Below are 8,738 nucleotides of genomic sequence, written 5' to 3'. Positions count from 1 at the left end.
TAACTAGATAGGTTTTTCTTTGGTTTATTTATTTAGCGAGTGTTCGCTCGTTCGTTCGTTTTAAACGAACGCGTTCTTCGTTTAGATCCGGATAGTGTACGTCCGTTCGTTAATCTGTTCGTCGTTTTTCTTTTTCTCGGATTTATTCCGTGATTTTTCTGATCGTGATTTCTGATCCGATCTTAATTTCTGTTTATCTTTTCGCTCGTTTATCGGAATCAGGCAATTCAAGCGCCTGGAGTTTCGTCTCGAAACCCTCTTTCCGGTTAATCAACTCAAACAAGTTTTTGTTACTGTAAAATTTGACTTAAGCTCAGATTAGTAAACGAAGTGGTTTTCTTTCACTGTTTGACTTTCGTTGCTTCGTTTGATTTGATTCTTTTTGCGTACCGGAGTTCTTAATTTGAACTTTCTGGTTAATCTCTCTTATTTGAGTTTTGCTTGTGCATCGTTGCTTGTTACTTATGTATGTTATCGTTTGCTTGCTATAGAATTCCCGGAGTGCGAAGCATGTTACTACAAGTCTCTAGGATTCGCGGATCGTCAGCAAGGCAAGTAACAATTTGATCATATCCCATTATTACCCAGTTTTTTATGCATTAGTTCCAATCCTCAAACATTGCATGATTAGGATGTCATTAACTTGTGGGTTGGGAAGTAGTTGCTGAGGTAGAACCTATTGCCCTGTTATATTCAAACCCTTGGGAGTTACTTCTGCGTATTGCTTATATTGCTATGCTATGCTCGTAGACGTGGTTTGGGTTTGAGTGAAATTCATGACAGATGTGAGATTGTTAATTAACGGTTCAACTTAAGGTGGCAACTTAATCAAACAACTGGGTGGATTGAGGCACCTGGGGAACCCAGTGTTCTCTGTAATTTTTTTGGAAATCCCGGGGTACCCGTGTGATCTTCCTATGGACCGCCACCCAGGCTCAAACGGAACTGATATGATTCATGCTAGAAACTTCCGTGTGGTGCCACAAGCTATTATGGGCTCTAGCATAGTTGAGTAAGATACGTGAAGCTCTTGAAGAGGTAGATCAGCAGGCAGTGGGTTTTGTAGGTTTGGTATGGTCTACCCGGAGTAGAGAGTTAATGTTTCTGAAAGACTATGTCTCGGTCATCCGTTTCTCAAACACCATGTAGTGCGAGAAATCCAACGGAGGCGATCGAGTCTTGTGGGGAATAGTGCGCAAACCTCTAAAGAGTGTACAATCTAATCATGGTTAGCCGTGTCCCCGGTTATGGACAATTCTTGAGTATCTAGTACTTGAGTTATCACATGTATCTCACCATGTTTAATTAATATTGTTGGGTTGTTAATCACTTTAATTGGGATTGAGTTGGGGTTACCTTCTCAATGATGTTTCAACCACCATGATAGTTAAATAAAAATCTATTCCTTTGTTGTAGGGAAAAATTGGCTTTTCGCAAAAACTTTAACCATAGAGCTTTCCACCAGCCAAATATGCATGTAGTGATAGCATAATTCTGTTTCTGCTCTACTGTGTTATATTGCCAGCATATTCCATGTGCTGACCCGTTTTCGGGCTGCAACGTATTATGTTGCAGACTTTTCAGACGAGGAGTAAGGTTCGTTAGGTCGTTGCCGTGCAGCTCAACTATGTCGTTGGAGTTGATGGACTCACCCTATCTTCCAAGCCTTCCGCTGTTATCGCATTAGATGGCCTTAAGCCATGTTATTGTAATAAGTTCTCTTTGGAGACATTCGATGTAATGGAGTGTGATTGCTACTCTGCTATAAATCCTTCGAGTACTGTGTGTGTCAGCATTACCGATCCAGGGATGACACTGAAGCACAGAGACTTGACCATCTGAGGTCGGGTCGCTACAAGATGGTATCAGAGCACACGCTGACTGTAGGACACAACCACTAAGATAAACCCTAGGTCACACTTCTCTACTCATTTCTAACTCCTCTCCATTTTCTACTCTTTAGGATGACCGAGATGATGAACAAGTTTGCACAACCGGATGAAGACACACCTTTTGGACGCCAGTTGAAGGAAGTCACTAGGTACTTGAATATTGGAATACCAAGCTTCACCGGGACGTACAACACCACTTTACCAGAAGAAGAGCAGTGGATGATTCAAGTACAAGTTCCAGGAAGGACGTTCTCGCCAACCTCTAAACCCATAGAATTTTCCTCCGACGCACCAACCTGGAGTTTAGGAAAGAGTATGGCAGCTCACATCACCATGGGACGCATTGGAGAAGTTTACAACAGGGAGCTTAAGGACACTATTTACCAAATATGTGGATGCCGAGACGAGCAATGGGAAGTAATCAGCACTAAGAAGGATAGATCCATTGCAGCTTTTATCCAGGAGTTAAACCAGCACATTCGACGTCAGGAGAACCAGATGTGTGCGGACATGATGGACTTGAAGAAGGTGAAGACTAGGATCATCGAGCTGGAGGAAGAACTCAAGTTTACCCGCGATGGATATGAGGAGGAAATCAAGAACCTACTGGAGAAGAATGACGACTTAGTCAAGAAGATCGGAGTATTCATGGGAGAACCAGCACCAATAGAAGAAGAAGAACCCAAGGAAATACGCCCTGAGGACTACATCATCATCGACGACACCGACTCCGACCCTAGTGATGATGACTTTGAAGACGAAGATGGAGCAGACATCATGGAGTCTTCCACCGATCAAAATTTCTAGATGACCACCAACCATTAGTAGTATTTTCCCCATGTATATAGTAGTAGTGAGAACTTTTGCGATAGTTCTAGACCGTTTGTATACCCTAGCTTGATTGATTGAGTGAAATGATTGTGTTTCTCTCTTGTGCATATGGGCAGTGTTTTCTCATTAGACCCCTTTTCTATTCTAAATCTCTTCCATCTAAACCCATCAGATGCCTCCGAGATGTGACACCGGTTTTGCCTTCCCGTCGGAGCTCACCCAGTTGATCCAGCAGCAGAATACCTTGATGCAATTGCTAGTTCAGAACCAGGGCAACAACAACAACCCACCGCCAGTGGACAACCTAGCCCGTTTTCTAAGGTTACAGCCGCCGGTGTTTTCCAGTAGCACCGAGCCTATAGTTGCTGATGATTGGCTACGCCGAATTGGGAGGGAGTTGAACACCGCAGGTTGCATAGATGCTGAGAAGGTGTGCTTTGCCGCACATCAATTGGATGGACCAGCAGCCTCGTGGTGGGAGAATTACACAGCCACTTTTCCTATAGCCAATGTCACTTGGGACCAGTTCCAGCAAGCTTTCCGCACAGCCCATGTCTCCACTGGAGCTATGCAAATGAAGAAGCGGGAGTTTCGCAACCTACGCCAGGGGAACCGTACTGTGGCTCAGTATGTGGATGAGTTTAGCAAGTTATCACGCTATGCCCCTGATGATGTGGCCACAGATGCCGTGAAGCAGGAGAAGTTTATGGAAGGGCTGAATGATGAGATGAGTATGCAGTTGATGGTAGCAACCTTCAACAACTACCCGGAGTTGGTAGATAAGGCTCTTATGATTGAAGGGAAACAGCAGCAGATTGAGAGCCGCAAGAGAAAGTATGGACAAGGGAAGTATAACTCAGTAGCTCAGCAGAAGCCTCGTATAACCCCGAACTTGGGAGGACTTGTTCACAACCATGGAGGTCACAACCACACTAGAGGAGGATCACATAACCACAGTGGTGCTAAGAATGGGAATGGGAACGGAGCTAACAACAATCAGAACTGCTCCAACCCGTCCACTCCCGCCAAAAGAGACTTAAGTCAGGTTATCTGTTTTAAGTGCGGGAAGACAGGGCACTATGCCAATGTTTGCCCCGAAGGAAGGAGTGGAAACGGAAATGGAAGCGCTGGGGAGAAGCCCAATCCATTCAATAAAGGACAAGTGAACCACGTTAACGTGGAGGAGGTTGAAGAGCAGCCGGACGCGGTAATAGGTAAGTTTTTGGTTAAGTCATTTACCGCTCTTGTTCTTTTCGATACTGGTGCATCGCATTCATACATATCAAGGGGATTCGTGGACAAGTTTAAACTACCAACCCAAACCCTTAGGACCCCTCTTTTAGTGAGTTCACCCGGAGCAGAGTATATGGCTAGCCGATGGTGTGACCAGATACCCTTAACCATTGGCACACATGTGTTCCCGTCCAACCTAATTATCTTGGAGTTGCAAGGATTGGATGTGATATTGGGTATGGACTGGATGTCAAAGTATGGAGGAAGCATTGACTGTGCGAGTAAGTCGATTTATCTCACCACCCCGGAGGGAAAAAGGATTAAGTATGTGTCTAGGCATGTGCCTAAAAGGAGCCAAGTAAATGCCCTAACGGGAGTTGTTCAGGAGGAAGTGCCGGTAGTAAAGGATTACCCGGATGTTTTCCTAGAGGATTTACCAGGCATGCCACTGGACAGAGATATTGAGTTTTTGATAGAGCTGTTACGAGGAACAGGACCAATATCCAAGAGACCTTATCAGATGCCCGCGAATGATCTGGAGGAAATTAAGAAACAGATCAAGGAGTTATTGGAGAAAGGATACATCCGAAGGAGTTCATCACCCTGGGGAGCCCCAGTACTTTTGGTTGAGAAGAAAGATAAATCCCTAAGGATGGTTGTTGATTATCGAACCTTGAATGAAGTGACGATAAAGAACAAGTACCCACTGCCGATGATCAATGATCTGTTTGATCAGTTGCAAGGAGCTAAAGTGTTCTCAAAGATCGATTTTTGATCAGGGTATCATCAGTTGAAGATACGAGAGAAGGACATACCAAAGACAGCGTTCACAATGCGATATGGATTATACGAGTACACGGTCATGTCGTTTGGACTGACTAACGCCCCTGCCTATTTCATGAGCATGATGAACAAGGTGTTCATGGAGTATTTGGACAAGTTTGTTGTGGTGTTTATTGATGATATCATGGTATACTCGAAGAACAAGGAGGCGCACAAAGAGCATTTGCGTTTAGTTCTCGAGAAGCTCAGGGAACACCAGTTGTATGCTAAGTTTAGCAAATGCGAGTTTTGGCTGAAGGAAGTCGGATTCCTTGGACATGTTATATCAGGAGAAGGTATAGCAGTAGACCCCAGCAAGGTTCAGTCAGTCACTGAATGGTTGGCACCCACCTCAGTTAGCGAGATCCGCAGTTTTCTTGGACTCGCAGGATACTACCGGAGATTCATTGAGAATTTTTCCAAGATTGCAAAACCAATGACTGAACTGTTGAAGAAGGATACCAAGTTTAAATGGACAGAAGATTGTGAAGCAAGTTTCCAGGAGTTGAAGAAACGTTTGACTACAGCCCCAGTGCTAGTACTGCCAGATATACATAAGGAGTTCCAAGTGTATTGCGACGCCTCTCGCTTAGGACTTGGATGTGTGCTTATGCAGGACGGAAGAGTTGTTTCGTATGCCTCACGACAACTAAAACCTCATGAGTTGAATTATGCTACGCATGATTTGGAGCTAGCAGCCGTAGTGCATGCGTTGAAGACTTGGAGACATTACCTTATTGGAAACCGTTGTGATGTGTACACGGATCACAAGAGTTTGAAGTACATCTTCACCCAGAAGGAGTGAACCTTAGGCAGAGGAGATGGTTGGAGCTTATAAAGGATTATGACATGAAGCTACACTATCATCCAGGAAAGGCCAATGTCGTAGCAGACGCATTGAGTCGGAAGAGTTATGCTAATATCCTTGAAAGTAAAGGACTGCCGAAGGAATTAGCAAAGGACATCATGGAACTTCGATTAGAGATTGTACCTAGAAGGTTCATTGCCACATGGAGGTTCAGTCGACATTGCTGGACAAGATTCGGAAGCTCAGAAAGATGATAAAGAGATTGCCGAGATAAAGGAGAAGATGGGCAAAGGAAAGGCCAAAGGTTTTCGTGAGATGAGCACGATACCCTATGGTTTGAGGACCGAAGTTTATGTGCCCAATAACCAGGAAGATCAGGAAGTTAATACTTCAAGAGGCGCATGACTCACCATACTCGATACACCCCGGAAACACCAAGATGTATTTGGATTTGAAGGAACGTTTCTGGTGGACTGGTATGAAGAAGGATATTGCCGAGTATGTAGCCGTATGTGATGTATGTCAGAGAGTTAAGGCAGAACATCAGAAGCCAGCAGGACTGTTACAGCCTATGCCGATACCCGAATGGAAGTGGGATAAACTTGGCATGGACTTTATCACCGGATTACCCAGGACTAAAGCAGGATATGATTCCATATGGGTAGTAGTTGATCGTTTGACCAAAGTAGCTCACTTCATCCCAGTGAAAACCACCTATACAAGTGCAAAGTTGGCCAAGATCTATATGTCCAGGATCGTATGTCTGCATGGAGTTCCGAGGACCATCGTATCGGATCGAGGAACACAGTTTACTTCAAAGTTTTGGCATCAGTTACACCAGACTTTGGGAACGAGATTGGAGTTCAGTACAGCGTTTCACCCGCAGACAGATGGACAGACTAGAGAGTCAATCAAATTTTGGAGGACATGTTGAGAGCCTGTGCGCTAGATTATGGATCTAGTTGGGATGACAATTTGCCGTATGCAGAGTTCTCATACAACAATAGCTACCAAGCCAGTTTGAAGATGGCACCGTTTGAAGCCCTGTATGGACGCAGGTGCAGAACACCGTTGATGTGGGATGAGGTAGGAGACCGACAGTTGTTTGGACCAGACTTGATTAAAGAATCTGAGGAGAAGGTAAAACTGATCCGAGACCGACTGAAGATTGCTCAGTCCAGGCAGAAGAGTTATGCAGACTCAAAACAAGGAGGTAACCTACGAAATTGGAGATAGAGCATATCTGCGAGTATCGCCCTTGCGAGGAGTGAAACGTTTTGGAGTTAAAGGAAAGTTAGCCCCGAGATTTGTAGGACCGTATCGCATTTTGGAATGGATGGGAGAAGTTGCCTACAAGTTGGAGTTACCTGAGGGATTGTCAGGAGTCCACGATGTGTTCCACGTTTCACAGCTGAAGAAGTGTCATGCTGAGATGGCTGATATACCATTAAGAGATACAGTACCCTTGGAGGCGATTCAGTTGGACAGTGATTTGACTTACGAGGAGAAGCCAGTTAAGATTCTTGAGTTTGCCAGCAGAGTCACCCGCAGTAAGGTTATCAAGTTTTGCAAAGTTCAGTGGAGCCACCATACCGAGGATGAAGCCACCTGGGAACGAGAGGATGATCTCCGCAAGGACCACCCATACCTATTTTCTAGCCAACCCGAATCTCGAGGGCGAGATTCATCTTAAGGGGGGTAGGTTTGTAACATCCCAAATTTTTTCAATTTGGAATGTTATACATAGATCATCCATGCATATCATGATTTATTGCATTTCCGTTCCGCAATCCTCGAAATCCTAAGCAACTCAAGGACCCACGGAGAGAGTTGGGGATTTTCCGGTTTTCATATTTGATTTTTATCAAATAATGAAACTGAGGATTTTGATTTTAATATTTTTTCTCTGAGAAATATTTCATATTAAATCAAATGAGTGGAGATAATATGACTTCTCCAAAATAATTGAAATATTGGAGGAAAAATATTAAAATCATTTATTGGATTTTATTTGGTTTTATTCGGATTTTATTTGCATTAGAAAAATTGCACGTTTTCAAAATTGCATTTTAGGGCCAAGAAAATGTTCAACTCGTCCTAAATATTTTATTAGACGGTGAAAATTTGTTTTGGCATTTTTAGGTTTTTATTTATTTTTTAGGATTTTATTTTCGGTCGAAGTTAAAAAAAAGGGGGGTTCCCGCGCCTGGGCCTAAGGCCCAGCCGCGCCAGGCCGCCGCCGCCGCCTCCCCGCGCGCAGCGCCGCCGCGCCGACTCGGACAGAGTCCGAGCCGGACTCCGCCTCCGCCGCCGCGCCTTGCCCCCTACTCCAAGCCGCCCCCCTCCTATATATACGCGCCACCCCGGCCCCCCACCACACCACCACCGCCCTCCCGCACCCCGCCCCGAGCCGCCGCCGCCCGCGCCGCCGCCGCACCCCGCCGCCCCGCGAGCCGCCGCCCGCCACCCAAGCCCTCGCCGGAGGTAGCCGCCGGTTCCAACCGCCAGTTTTTCTAAAAAAAACGTTCGGTTTATTTTTTTTCAAAACCCTAGTTTTCATTTTTTTAAAATAGATCGGTTTTTCTTCGGTTTATTTATTTAGCGAGTGTTCGCTCGTTCGTTCGTTTTAAACAAACGCGTTCTTCGTTTAGATCCGGATAATGAACGTTCGTTCGTTAATCTGTTCGTCGTTTTTCTTTTTCTCGGATTTATTCCGCGATTTTTCTGATCGCGATTTCTGATCCGATCTTAATTTCTGTTTATCTTTTCGCCCGTTTATCGGAATCAGGCGATTCAAGCGCCTGGAGTTTCGTCTCGAAACCCTCTTTCCGGTTAATCAACTCAAACAAGTTTTTGTTACTGTAAAATTTGACTTAAGCTCAGATTAGTAAACGAAGTGGTTTTCTTTCGCCGTTTGACTTTTGTTGCTTCGTTTGATTTGATTCTTTTTGCGTACCGGAGTTCTTAAGTTGAACTTTCTGGTCAATCTCTCTTATTTGAGTTTTTCTTGTGCATCGTTGCTTGTTACTTATGTATGTTATTGTTTGCTTAAGATAGAATTCCCGTAGTGCGAAGCGTGTTACTACGAGTCTCTAGGATTCGCGGATCGTCAGCAAGGCAAGTGACACTTTGATCATATCCCATTATTACCC

Source organism: Triticum urartu, chromosome 2 (genome assembly GCF_003073215.2).
Source record: "Triticum urartu cultivar G1812 chromosome 2, Tu2.1, whole genome shotgun sequence".
In the NCBI taxonomy this organism is placed as follows: Eukaryota; Viridiplantae; Streptophyta; class Magnoliopsida; order Poales; family Poaceae; genus Triticum; species Triticum urartu.
The sequence above is the reverse complement of the archived record's forward strand: the minus strand, read 5'-3'. Positions refer to the sequence as shown.